The sequence below is a fragment of the Micromys minutus genome (genome assembly GCF_963924665.1).
Source record: "Micromys minutus genome assembly, chromosome: 4".
In the NCBI taxonomy this organism is placed as follows: domain Eukaryota; kingdom Metazoa; phylum Chordata; class Mammalia; order Rodentia; family Muridae; genus Micromys; species Micromys minutus.
This window is the reverse complement of record NC_137973.1, coordinates 27,140,228-27,153,594: the sequence shown is the minus strand read 5'-3', so window position 1 is coordinate 27,153,594 and position 13,367 is coordinate 27,140,228. Positions and strand designations below refer to the sequence as shown.

General features: G+C 44.7%; 1 pseudogene across 1 annotated transcript; it reads right to left on the bottom strand.

The window, feature by feature from the left end:
* Nucleotides 1–2,112: 2,112 nt before the first annotated feature.
* Nucleotides 2,113–3,045, bottom strand: LOC308419527 (surfeit locus protein 6-like; annotated as a pseudogene). The gene has a single exon. The product of its transcript is annotated as a surfeit locus protein 6-like (transcript).
* Between the last annotated feature and the right edge of the window lie 10,322 nt (nucleotides 3,046–13,367).

The following is a 13,367-nucleotide window of genomic DNA, read 5'->3' as shown; positions in this document are numbered from 1 at the left end:
GAGCTGAAGGAGTTAGAAACTCCATAAGAACAACAATGCCAACCAACCAGAGCTCCCAGGGACATCACCATCCAAAGGGTACACATGGAGGGACCCATGGCTCCAGCTGAATATGTAGCAGAGGATGGCCTTGTTGGACATCAATAGGAGGAATAGCTCTTGGTCCTGCCAAGGCTTGATACCTCGGTGTAGGGGAATGTCAGGGTGCAGAGGTGGAAGGAGGTGGGGGGAGGTGGGGGTAGCACCCTCATAAAAACAGGAAGGGAGGATGAGATAGGGGGTTTCTGGAGGGGAAACTGGGGAAGGGGATAAGATTTAAAATGTAAATTAAAATATCCAATAAAAAACGTATCGAGTGAAAAAAATTGTCCTGAAGTTGAAGAAAATGTTGCTGTCTTACTACACATTTGGTTGATTGATTTGCTCTGTTCTGCTTTTTGTTTTGTTTTCTTTCTTTCTTTCTTTCTTTATTTCTTTCTTCCTTCTTTCCTTCCTTCCTTCCTTCCTTCTTTTTTACTTAGTGACAGGACCTCACTGTGCAACCTAGGGTAGCCTCCAATGCAAGGTCCTTCAGCCTCAGACTCCCAAGTGATGGGGTTGTTGTCACATGTCGCCACATGCCGCTGCTGTCAGCTTAGAAACCATCACTCATATGCACATCCAGTTAGTCAGTGGTAAAAGGTCACCTAGGAATGTGACATGTTGCGGAGTACTGGACCTCCATATTCTCTTCTCACTGTAGTCCAAGTCGGAGATGGAAGACTTCATCAGAAAATACCACATCTCTCAAAAAAATAAATAAATAACAATCATTCCTCCCTGGCAACAGCTCTGCTCCTTAAACTGCTGGGGAAAACATCCTACAAGGAAACAGGCTTACAGACTGCTGTGACATTTGAGGAACTCCAACTCCTGCTGAGACATCGAGGCAATCTTTGAAGCATTAGACTAACTGGAAATTTTTGCAGAGAAATAGTGATTGTGAGTGAGGTCCGAATACAAGCCAGATTAGGAGGAGGGGGAAGCCAGAAACTCTGAAGTCTTACTTTAAAAAAATGCTAATTGATCTTTCCCAATGAGATCTTTAAGTGAATTTCCTAATACTAGTTGGGAAAGAAGCATGTTCAACACACTTTTTTCTACAAGGATTCCCCAGAAAGAAGGAATAGTAGACTTTTTTTTTTTTTTTTTGAGGGAAGAAAGAGTTAATGCTACATTTCCAGGTAACAGTGCATCACCAAGGGAAGCCAGGGCAGGAACCTAGAGGCAGGAACTAAAGCAAAAGCTATAGAAAAGTGCTACTTAATGGCTTGCTCCCCACAGCTAACTTGGCCTACTTTCTTAAACAACCCAGGACCACCAGTCCAGGGGTGGCACTGGCCACAATGAACTGGGCCTTACCACATCATTCACCAGCTTTAAAAAAAAAAAAAAAAAAAAAAAGCACGACAGGCCAATCTGGTAGGGCTCTCAGCTGAGGCGCCCTCTTCTCAGACAACTCCAGCTTATGTCAAACTAACATAAAACTAGGCAACAAACAACCCCAAGTCTCAGCCACTGACTGGCTCACAGGTGACCAAGCACATCCTGTGGACTCAGGAAGGACTCTAGGTGTTGAGCTGAATGCTGGCCTTAAAGACAGCCCTGGAGCTCTGGCCCAGACACATCCCTGACTGGATCCGATTCTCCCAAGAACTCCTTGGGCTCTCTTCTCTGTTCCCAAGGACTAGTGGATATAGAAGAAATTGTCAAGGCCTTTTGTTCTCATGGCCACTGGAAATAAAGGTGGGCAGGAAGGGGTCAGTGGGGTACCGCACCACACAAGCATACAGACACATAGACACATCCCTCGGAAGACATAGGCAAAGGTCCCCTTTATCCCTCTCAGGAGCGGGAGGACACAGTCCTCCTTAAGGATGCTGCTGAAACATCCTGGCACACGGTCAGAGATCTCACTATAGTCGTGGGGTACAAGAACTGTGTCAGCCTCACACGGGAGACCCAGTCTGTCACCTAGACCTGCACTAGCACCCCATACCACCTCGACCCTCAAGGATGGAGATGAATGGAAGCCAGGAAGAGAAGAGGCCTGTGCGCTCCATGTCCTGGGGCCTACTGTAGCCGTCGCTCGGCCCGAGCTGCCTTCTTCTAGCGCAAAGTCTGGCGCCGCTTGTCCTGTCGCTGTTGAATCTTCACCACGTGCTTCTCCCACTCGCGCTGCCACTGTGACCAGCGTTTCTCTTTGCGCTCCAGGGCCTTCTGCAGCAGGCGTTGGTCGTCCCTGATCTTCACACCCTCAGCCTTGTACAGCAAGTTGGTCCACTCCATCTTGGCCTCCAGCTCCCCGGCCTTGCCTGCATCCTGATCAAGCAGCTCCTCCAACCGGCCCTGCCCCTGACAGTCAGTGGTGCGAAGTTCTCTTTCACCTTCTGCCGCTTCTCCTTCTTGCTCTGGGCCTGGCTGGCTGGCTCCTCTTCAGTCACTTCCAGCTTGTTAAAGATCAGCCCTGAGTCCTGTAGCTCCTTGCAGGACATTGGGGGAGGGCGCGGGGGGGGGGGGAGGCTTGACTGGCTCCTCCTTTTTCTCAGCCTCTCAACCTTCTGCTTCCTCTTCTTCCGTTCCCTCTCCTGCTTTTTCCGCTGTCTCTTTTCTAGAGTGGCAGCAGACAACTCCTTGGTGCTACCCTGGCCTCGGGCCATCTGGATCTTTTCATGCAGCCGGGAAATTCGGCGCAAAGACAGACTCTGGTGCTGTGCCCGGTTATCTTCAGCGGACCCCAGGGAGCTGGAGTTCTCTTGTTTAGATACCATTGTTTTCTTGGCCTTAGAAGAGGTGGGAGACTTCCTGCCCCCGGGTTCAGTCTTGTGCTCCTGCTTCTGAGACTTCTTTTGTGTTTTCTTCCTTTTCTTTTCTGGGGGATCCAGCAGTTTCTGAGCCTTTCGCTCTGACAGCCCACTCTCTCCTCTGCCGCTCAGGGCCGGGCTGCGCGCAGATCTTCTTGGTCAGGTCCTGCAGATAGACATCCTTGGCCAGGAGAGAGGCCATGCTGGCAAGCAGGGCAAGCAGGGATGGGTAATTTATTTTCTAATACCAACGAGTCAATAGAACATATGTTAAATAGCTGTCTCATTAGAATCTTCAAATAACATAAACTAGCAAATGCTTTCACTGCATGAATTATTCAAACATCTCCCCCCATGCTAGAGATAGAACCCAGAGCCTCACACATTCTAAACACTTTACCACTGACCTAACATTTACCTACAAATACCGCTGCCCTATATCATTTCCAAATAGTACAAATGTGCTTAGATGTCAGAGTTTTAAATGGCAATACATTTTTAATTATACATAGCAAACTAAATAACCCATGTGTTTATTTCCCAGCAATTACCATCACATTTGTAGAAGGCTCTGCTTCCACCACAGCTATGCCTAAACCTGCAAGTGTTCTCAGTTTTCAGCTTGTAATGGCAAGTTCGACTGCAATACTAGCCTGGGCGGAACAGGTAGCATGCACTTCCTTTCTTTCTGCATTTGGTTGTATAGGGCATGGAACCCAGGCTCTCACACACGCTGAGTAAATGCTCTACCACTGCATTTTCATTTTAAGAATTAAATTGGTGGCTTAGTACATTAGCTGTTATTAACCTGCCAACCCACATTTATGCAGTTCTAGAACGATGCATATTTTTCAAGTGTTCCTTCAAGAATTCCAGATCATCTTTCTGCTTTATTTTTCTTTTAGTCTCTTGGTTCTTGGGTAATATTTGATTACTCACCCACTGTGACCACTCACAATCCACGGCTATGCCTGCACCTCCAGTCCTTGTTCGTCAGTTTGTCATGTCAAAGTAGATTCCGATATTAATCTGGGTGGAGCATCTAAGATGTACTTCCTCCCAGCTAAGGTCATGATACCACATCACTAGGTAATGGACGCTCTTTGTGTCCCATAAAGTGTGATTTTTCTATGTCATGTCTCAGAGTCAACCTGTGTACACATAAAAGGACGGTTTATTACATTCTAGGGCCACAGAGGGGAACATTTTGTTAGTTTAAATTAAAACCAGTTAGACTTCTGCTTCCCACTATTGTTTTAAAGTGCCCTGCCTGTGAGAAGAAAGAAAAGAGAGCCGCCATCTGAACCATCTTCCCTCCACACTGTAGCTAAAAGGACTTATGCTAGGCTTCCTTGTCCCCCAGCTCCTGACAGCCAGGCTGCAGGAGCGGGGTGGGGGTGGGGTGCTGTAGCTCCTGAGTTCTGCCACCTGATGCCTGAATCGAGAGCACGGAACATCTGTACCCTGGCTGCCAACTCCTGAGGCCTTTCCTAGCCAGAGGTTGGCAGCCATCCCAGCAAGTACGTAAGCCTTGTGTCAGGCAGGTTTGAGGCTGAAGCTAGGCTCTGACGCTTGCCAGAAGAGAGGACCAGCAAAGGGCAGTGTTACTTGGAACTGGTGCTGAGAGGAATTCACACAAATTAAAGTAATGAGCAAGCCTCTCAGAAGCATCCAACCTGAGAGCTGTGTCCCGGTGTGTTTCATTCCTCATTCCAGCAAGGGATGGTGGCCAGTTTCAGGAAGGAAGCAGGTGACTCAGTGGGAGCAGTGTTTTTAAACCGAGGGTGTTACTCATGACAAAGTGGGTCCAGAGATCAGTTATGGTAAAAGACTTAAGACTCTGGGATCCATACTTGAATCTTGACCCAGTAATTAACATGAATTCTATTAATTAAGTCCTTTCAGGGGCTGAAGAGATGGCACAGTGGTTAAGAGTTTGTGCTGTTCTCTAGAAGCCTAGAGTTCAGGTCTCCCACCACACCTAGTGGCTCATAACTACTTATAAGTCCAGCTTTAGGGGGTCAGAGGACCTTCTCTGGCAGGCACTCACATATGCATATGCACACTTTAATACACAGAAATAAAATGTTTGAAATAAAATAATTATAACTTTATTTTAATTGTTTACTCTTATTTTTGGGTTTTTGTTTGTTTGTTTGGACAGAGTGTCACTGGGTAGCCTGTGCTGACCAGCTACTGATATGTAGACCAACCTGGCTTCGAACTCAGATCTCTGCCTGCCTCTGCCTCACAGATGATGAGATCGAAGGTGCACAGCACCACCACCACACCCAACCATAATTTTTCTTAATCTTTCAGAAGCTGCAGAGATGACTTATTAATAACCCATACTATGGTTGTAGAGGAGCAGAATTCAGTTCCCAGCACCTGTGTTGAGTATCTTACAAGAGCAGTTCCAGGGGCATCCCATGCTGACCTCAAGTGTGCATGTACACATACACACACACACACACAAACACACACACATATACTTTCATATCCATACTCACACACACACACCTTTATATCCACAATCACTCACACACACAGACACACAAACACATACACACACATGCACACACACCTTAATATCCACACTCACACACCCACATACACACACCTTTATATCCACAATCACTCACACACACACAGACACACATGCATACACACAAACACACTTTCATATCCACACTCACTCACATACACAGACACACAAACACACATACCTACATATCCACACTCACACACACACACACATACCTTCATATCCACACTCACTCACACAGATACACATACACACACACTGACATACACATACTTTAAAATAAAATGAATCTCTTTTTAAACCTTTCATCAAGGCCTGATCTAGTAACTCAAGAAGCTGACGTAGGAAGGTCACAGATTCAAGAACAATTCAGCAAGACCCTGCCTCAAAATAAAGTGGGGGGGGGGAGCTAAGAATCCATTCAACTTTATTTTTTAAAGATTACTTTTAATGATGGTCTTTAAATGTTCTAACCTCCCTTCTAGCCCACCACCCACCAGAGGTAGAAAAGAAAGGATATGGGGGAAGGGGACCTGTTTAGAAATGGTTCTTTGGAATAAATCTGTATGATCAGGAAATTAGTAATTTAGTTCATGGGGCAGCGGCAGCAGCTTGATTCATTCACAGACATTTCATGAATATGTCAGGGGTCCAGTTCAGTGGAGTCAGGACAGCAAACGTGAATCGGCAGCAGTGACATTACATGGTAGAGACAGTCAGGCCTCAGCCTCAGCATGAGTCGGCAGGAGGGACCAGGAGGGACCAGGAGGGACCAGGAGGGATGCTGGGAGTTCTCAGCTCTGCCTCTCTCAGGGAAGCAAAGATCAGTGGAGATGCAAAACCAACAAACATTGCACAGCTAGGTCTGCGAGCAAGCCTAGCTCAGCCTCCTTCACTGTCTGTCGAGTTCTATTAGTTCTCTCTCCAAACATCCTCCACAGTCTGTCTCAGCACGAGTCTGTCTCAGCTGACATCACTCTGCCAATCAGCCTGAGTAACAAGAAGCCACAGCACATCAGCAGAAGGTTTTTGGTGCAGTTCTCTCTATAGAATCCTGACACATGGAGCTGGACTACACAATGTAAGGAGGACCAATACGCGTGTGTCAGTAGCAAAGAATCCTTCGAGTGTCCTTTCATGTACTTGATTTAACAAAACACCCTTTGGCCTGTGTCAGCTTCAGCAAACAAATGTTCCTTCATGTGTCTGCTTTAGCAAAACATCCTTTCACTTGTGTCCTCTTCAGGAAAACACTCCTTTGCATAATTGTCCCAATAAAACACTATCCAACACAACTGACTTTCCAAAGAACCCTTAGCTCTGTGGTGGAGTACCTGTCCAGGGAGTACAATACCTGCCTGGGTTTAATCCTGTTATGACGGATAGTATCCCCCATTGATCCCAAACTGGTTGCTGTGTTTTAGAAACTTGAGACCTTGAGGGTTAGAGCCAGGCCCAGTGTCTCATTCTCTTCTTTGCTTCTGGGCTTACTGAGTGTAAGCTTTCTGCTGATTTAGCACTTCTTCCTCCTGCTTTCCCAGAACGGTTGGCTGTAGCCTCTCAAACCTCAAGCCAAAATGCATCCTTTCAACTTTAGGTTGGTGACCAGGATTTTTATTGAAGCAACAAGAGGAGAAGCTTCTGGCTACTCTCAGTGTTTCAGCTCAGAGGAAAACTCAGCTGGAGCTCACAGATCAATAAAGGTGGGAAGCTGCTGGAAAGTGGTGGTACAGGCCTTTAACCCCAGGACTCCAGACCAGGCTGGAGACAGAGGCTAGCCTGGTCTACAAAAGGAGTTCCAGGACTGCCAAGGCTATACAGAGAGAGCTTATTTTAAAGGGAAGCGGGGAGTTGCTTGCCTAGCATTCATGAAATCTTGGGCTTAATCTCTACCATCCCATAAATTGGTGCAGTGGTATACTCCTTACACAGGAGAAGTAGAGGCAGGAGGATTAGGATTTCAAGATAATCCTCAACTACATAGTAAGTTTGAAGCCAGTTTGGGGTACATAAAGCCCTACCTATCTCTAAATAAATAAATAAACTTATCTTTACAGCCATTCACTGATCCAGTCTCAGGCTACAAGGAATTAAATATCAGCCATTCATTCATCCACTGGCCAGGTGTTTTTTTCAACCTAGGATCTGCTTATCAATGCAGGGGAAAGCGCTGACTGGCCCTGATTGGTTTATATATTCTGCCATTGACCGACCCCTGTTGCCAGGGAGACAGAGTGTAATGATTGGCCAGGGTAAAGTCATATACTCAGCTCTGTTATTTGGGTCTTTTACTAAAGAAAGCAAGCAAGCTGTCACAGTAACTACATTCACTATGTGCTCTCGCCAACTGGTAGCTCTCTATAATCTGTGCTCTCCTCTTTTGTAACAGACAAATACGATCCCAGCCACAGATCAGATAAGATAACACATGTGACACAAACAAGAATTCAACACACTCAAAAAGGAAACCAGGGCTGAAGAGATGGTTCAGTTGTTAAAAGCATTGACTGTTCTTGCAAAGGACCTGGGTTCAATTTCCAACAGCCACATGGTGGCTCACAACTGACTGTCTCCAGTTCTAATGGATTTAACTCCCTTTACTGACCTCCACAGTCACCAGGCACATAGGCACATAGAAAAGCACTCATACACATAAAGGTTTAAAATATAAGTCAATCTTTAAAAAAAGAAAAAAAAAAGAAAAGAATCCGTTCTATTCCCTACAAAGAGAGACATACATTCTTATCAAGCTTACTAACAATATCTGGTTCTTTAAGATCATTCACATCTCTAGGTCTATTGGTGGAGACCTGTAATCCCAGCACATGAGGTAAGAAGATCAGAAGCTCAAGGCCAGTTTCAACTACACTGCATATTTATTTAAAACTAGCCTGGGTTGTATGAGGCACTGGAGAGAGAGCTCGGGAGAGAGAGAGATAAAGGAAAGCGTTATTCCCACCACTGGCTCTGAGGGACTTTCTTTCTGGGAAGAAATGAAGCTGATTCCTGGAATGCTGGGATAGAAACTGACCTCACCATCCCAGGATGAAGAGTCAGGCTCTCAGAACAAGACCGTCCCTGAACGAAGTGATGAATAATTACTTGAACCTGCCCAACTTTAAGACAGAGAAAGAACTCGGTAATATATGTGCACAGTATTCAGTACATTTAGCATCTTTCCACCTACCTGCTGACTGAAAACAGTTTGACTGGATTTTCAAACTGTTATTACCCTATCTACATAGGGAGCAATGAATTCAGTCACAACTGAAAGGGGGGTCACAAAAACTTTGGCAATGGTAAAATATTTTGGAACCAACAACCAGAGATTAATTCCAAAGCTAACATAAAATGAACCAGAGTGTGGGCTCATACAGCTTCGCTGCAGCCTTAGGGGCTCTGAGCACAAACAAGTATTTGTGGTATGCAAGGCTTCACTGCACCAATGAACTCTAACTGCTCAGACCTGAGACTAGTTTATGTTATGCTGTGATTTGCAATCTTTTTTTTTTTTTTTTTTTTTTTGCTGTATGTACCTGTAAGGCACTTGGATCTCTGTAACTTTAAGCCCAGCCTAGTCTACATAGTGAACTCCAGGTTAGCTAGGGTTACCTAGTAAATCTTGTCTCAAAAAGATAAGAAGGAAGAGAGAGAGAGAGAGAGAGAGAGAGAGAGAAGAAGAAGGAGGAGGAGGAGGAGGAGGAGGAGGAGGAAGAGGAGGAGGAGGAGGAGGAGGAGAAGGAAAGAAGGGCTTATGAAAACTCACTAGTGGGTAAGCTATTTTTCCCTAACTTTAAGAGGAGTTTGAACACAGGTGTTTGCCAGCACCTCTCCAGCACCATGTCTGCCTGTCCACATGGGTGGACAGGGCTTCCACTAAAAGACAAGAGTTACTAACTGAAATCTCGATGCCAAGTATAGGATATATCCCTGCAGTTATTTGATCAGGGAAGCTTCAGAGCCCCCTAAAACAACACAGACTATTGCCATTGCTCTTATCTCCCAAGCCCAGCTAGATGGTAAGATGCTATTAATGAAGACACTACACACTGATTCAAACATAGAGAAACCACAATGGTAGTTTGAACAATAATGGCCCCATAGCCTTATATGGAGTGGCATTATTAGGAGGTGTGGCCTTTTGGGAGTAGGTGTGGCCTTGTTGAAGGAAGTGTGTCACTGGGAAGAAGAATCTGAGGTCTCAGAAGCTCAAGCCAGGTCTAGTTATTCACTGCCACTTCCTGCTCCCTGCAGATTAAGGTGTCGAACTCTCAGCTCCTTCTCCAACACCATGTCTGCCTGCACACTGCCATGCTTCCCACCATGATGATATAATAGACTGAACCTCTAGAACTGTAAGCCAGACTCCAGTCAAATGTTGTCCTTCATAAAAGTTGCCTTGGTCATGTTTTCTCTTCCCAGCAATAGACATTATAACTAAGACAGAAGTGATCTAGAAGTTTCCTCCCTATTAGCCAGCATTCAGAGTGACAAGGGGTGCTATATGGGCCACTAAGAAAGAAAAGGCATCAATGGTCTTACTCACCATTGCATCGTGCATGCTATGATAATCAACTACCTAACAAGAGGTACCCCTCAGATATGGTACTGGCATGAAAGATACAGTCACTTGCTGATTTGGTTCAAGCCACAACGAGGAACTTATGCCCAGTACTGTATGCATAGTCCAAAGCCCATGTCTAGGAAACTTATAGGCCCTGGGGTAGGAGCATATAAGGAGTTATACTTTTTTTGTTAAATTGACATGTTCAGTTGCCTTGAAAATATTTATGTTCACAATCATAGATTAGTGCTGATCTCAGCCTGTCTCAGAGAAACTTTAATTTTCATTGGGCAGTAAACTCCTAATCGGCGAAAGAGCTGATAATAAATCTCCCAGCCCTACATGGAACATTTACATCAAATCATAACCCTTCTCTTCCCCTCACCAAAGTTCAGAAAACATAAAGGGAGGGAATATAGAATGGAAAAGCAGGAAGAGAGCCAGAAGTGGTGTGGAATGCTGTCTTCCAGACAAGATATGGCTTTTGCATTCCTGAACTCACAACTATGATTACCTGCAAAATACCAAGCCAATCAACATTCCAGCACAGACGCAAGAGGAAGTCATGAGGCTTCACCCCGACAGTGGACGCTTCTACAATGCCTGCTGGAAGAGGCAGGGTTCTAGTTCTTCAGGACAGGTGGCTGTTAGTAAGTTGCCCATGCTACTATAGATAACCCCTCACCCATGAGCATGTAAGCAGCACTAATTGAACTGAGTGGGTTATTTAGTAAAAAGAAGAAGGAGGAGGAAGAAAGGAGAAGAGGAAGAAGAGATGAAGGACATGACATCGGAGGGGAAATTATGGAAAAGTCTGAGGAAATAGAGTAGGTGATTTGAGTTGGATATGGTCAAAATACACTGTATGAATATATGAAGAAATAGAATGAAGACTGAATAAAATAGTCTAAAGATAAAAAATAAATAAAATATTTAAAAATAAAAAAGATGGGCTGGAGAGGTGGCTTGGTAGTTAAGAGCACTGACTGCTCTTCCGGAGGTCCTGAGTTCAATTCCCAGCAACCACACGGTGGCTCACAACCATCTGTAACGGGATCAGATGTCCTCTTCTGGTGTGTCTGATAATGGCTACAGTGTACTCATATACATTAAATAAATAAATAAGTCTTTAAAAAATAAAAATAAAAAAGATTGTTTTTGAGTTGCCAACTTGATCCTGTGATATCAAATATTTAGCTAAGATTGGCTGAGCATGGTGACACATACCTTTAATCCAGTACTTGGGAGGCAGATAAATCTCTGTAAGTTCCAGGACAGCCAGTGATACATAAGTAAGACCCTGTTTTCAAAAAAAAAAAAAAAAAAAAAAGATTTAATTTTTTGTGTAAGACTAAACAAGCAGGTTGCCCTTGGTTATCCCCCAGAGGTGGAAGGTAGATCTCTATTGCTGAAGACACAAAACACTTCGGAAATAGGACTCAGAGATTCTTGAACTGGAACTAACCTAAATGCACCCTCCTTGAGGACTAGCTCTCACGGTACCAAAGGAGGGAGGCATAATAATCCTACCCAACTATGATGAAAGGAAGGAAACAGCCAACAATCTCACCCAGCTATGATGCCTATAAACCACATCAATGACCAGTACAACATGATACCCCCTGGGGTACAGTGGGGTACAGTGGCTCACATACCCTGGTGGTAGCCAACAGCTCACTAATTGGACTTAAGACCTGTTCAACAAGAAGAAAACCATGCTTGATACTGGAAACCTAGAACTACTCAATGCTAAGGAAACCATGGTTATTGGAGGAGAATCTATAACCACTAACTTACTAAGCCAGCATAACCCCTAAAACATTCTATAAACATTTGTCCATATACCCACAAATAAGTGTGGTCTTCATCCCTCATCAGAGAAGCTTCTCTTTGCAACAGACACCTCAGAAAACCACAATCAAGCAAAATGCAGAGTTGCAGAACTCAGTCCCGATGGAAAAATCTACAAAGCAACCCTGCATTTAAATCTCAGAGAACGCTGAAGAAGAAAGGACTGAAAGACTGTAAGAGCCTGAGGACCAGGGAGCTTGCTGCGAGATTGTGTCTCCTGGTTACATCAGAAACTATTCCTGCAACGTCTCACCAACATGACCTCCCAAGCCAGAACTGAACAAGTTTGGCACAATAGACATGCCAAAGCGGATGGGGACAATCCCATCAGGCCTCAACCCTACACCAAGAACTACAGGCAACTGAGAAAAGCTGGAGCAGGAGGTGGGCCTTCCCAGGGAGCACACCAAATGGTCAGCCCTGAAAACATACTTACAAGTAACACATTATATGACTTCAACAGGTTGTACTTATAAACATATATGTATATGCAAATGCATACATACATACAACAACAATTAATGAAAAAAGAGGCCAAAAATATGGGAAAGAGTGTGAAGGGAGGAAAGAGAAGGGAGGAACACTGTGATTGATTAAATTGCAATCTCATAAGTAAACAAACATTTTAAATAAAAAAAAAAAACTAAACAAGTACATCCATCTCATTAGTATTCCATTTTTTTCTTTCATTTTTAGCAAAATTATTAATACATGGTAAAAACATTATTTTAAAATAAATACCTTTACAATTTACTATCAGCAAATGTTTGACCTATTTTATATCTTTCTGCACGGGGTCTTTTATAAATTTCTCAGGTGAAAAGCAGCTGAGGAAAAAAAAAAAGAGTTTAAGAAGCACTGGCCTAGTTTAACCCTGTCAGCCCTGCTTACGAAAGCTGTGTCTGTGATGAGCAGATCTGGAAACAGAAGCTCCTGGGTGGAGAGCGGGCCTGGATTTGAACTCACACTGGACAGACTGTAGAGCTCCACTCCTCAACCACGATGGTTCTGCAGTTTTGCCCAAGTTCCTGCCACCTCCTGGGTTCTCTGTCTAGCCAAAAGGGTAAGGCTAATGTTGGCCCCTCCTCCACATCTCCCCTCTCTTGCTCATTTCTCTCTGGTCTCTTTTTCTCTCCTTCTTTCTCCCCACAATTTAGGCAGCTCCAAAAAGTCAGAGGGCCAGAATCTATACTTAACCAGCTCCCCACCCCCTCCCCCAGGACTCATGGAGTCTCCACTGTTCCTGTTTCTGCACTGTAAGCCACAACGTGGGCAACATCTCTGCCTTGCTGGTATTACTCCAAGCTGACCTAACACCATGGCAACCACAGTCTTCACTTGGCACACATTACATGATTCTGGGCTTTCCTTGGAACCTCACCCAGCTGAGCTCTGAGCCTGTGGCTACCGCCTCCCACCAGTCTATCCTGGGAAAGCATCCGCCTCGTGGATGGATCTTTTCAGACACCACAGTCCTGCCGTCATTACAGAGTGGTGATTCTGCCACTCACTTGCTCAGAAGCCCTCTGGGTCTTTCTGTCAACCTCTACATAATTTAAGCCCT